The sequence below is a fragment of the Nerophis lumbriciformis genome, linkage group LG20, assembly GCF_033978685.3.
Source record: "Nerophis lumbriciformis linkage group LG20, RoL_Nlum_v2.1, whole genome shotgun sequence".
Classification (NCBI taxonomy): domain Eukaryota; kingdom Metazoa; phylum Chordata; class Actinopteri; order Syngnathiformes; family Syngnathidae; genus Nerophis; species Nerophis lumbriciformis.
In genome coordinates this window covers 26,549,578-26,550,676 of record NC_084567.2, presented here as the reverse complement: position 1 = coordinate 26,550,676, position 1,099 = coordinate 26,549,578, and positions in this window count along the sequence as shown.

Sequence of the window (1,099 nt, the reverse complement as noted above, 5' to 3'; positions counted from 1 at the left end):
CCCCGTAAATTTTCATTTCTAAAGCTAACACCTGCATCAGATTAAATAAACTCATTATTCTGCAGTTAAAATGGAATTTTCACTGGAGAGCTGTTGCACTGACTGTTGACATAATTAACGTCTTTGAGAAAGCAAATCATCACACAATGTTGCAAAAGATGTTGATTGTTCACATTCATTTTAGACAGCTGTGTCTAAAATCTGAATCAAGAATGCTACTTTTACTTTACATTGAGTTTCACTCCGACCGCTACATTTATGTATTTCATTATCTATGTATGTACATTTATATATATTGTGGTTAATATTTTCCCATGTCTACTCTTTTTGCTTGTATCTTATGTCCGCAAGTAAACTCTGTGCTTTACCTTGAAGGGGTTGGAATGTGGGAGAATAGGATACTCCCTTTTTATCTTATCAGTATTAGAACAATAAGGCTGTATTCCTTTCTGGACAGGGTGGGGGCTGTTTTCGTATTCAATAAGTTGTCTCTTCCCGTTTGATTTTCAGACTGCTTCTAGATGCCGCTATTAACGGACTGTAGGACTGGTCTCCTAAAGCTTTAGCAAAAATTTATAATATTCCTATTCTGTCTTGATGGTCCTTCTTACTCAACATATATGTCATCTGAAAGAACTTGGGATTGACCAGTGACTTTAATTCCCTGAGAGGAAGACTGGTGAGACGCAACAATTTAAATACAAATATATATATATATAATGATATACATAAATGTAGCGATATATATATATATATATATATATATATATATATATATATATATATATATATATATATATATATATATATATATATATGTATATATATATATATATAATGATATACATAAATTAATAAATTAATAAAAAATGAAAACGGGTCCCACAGACCCGAACACCACACAAGGGTTAAGAACGGTCGCTGAATGGGGCCCATTATTTTTATTACTATAGTTTCATTCATTTAATGCCGCTCCATTTTAACAGCAGGCTGGTTGGGCATTGCTTGCTAAATTTAGAGAAGCAGCTCAGAATCTCCTCCCATACAAAGTATAAATAGCAAGGAGGTAGACTTGCCGCACCGCTAATATTTTGGACAG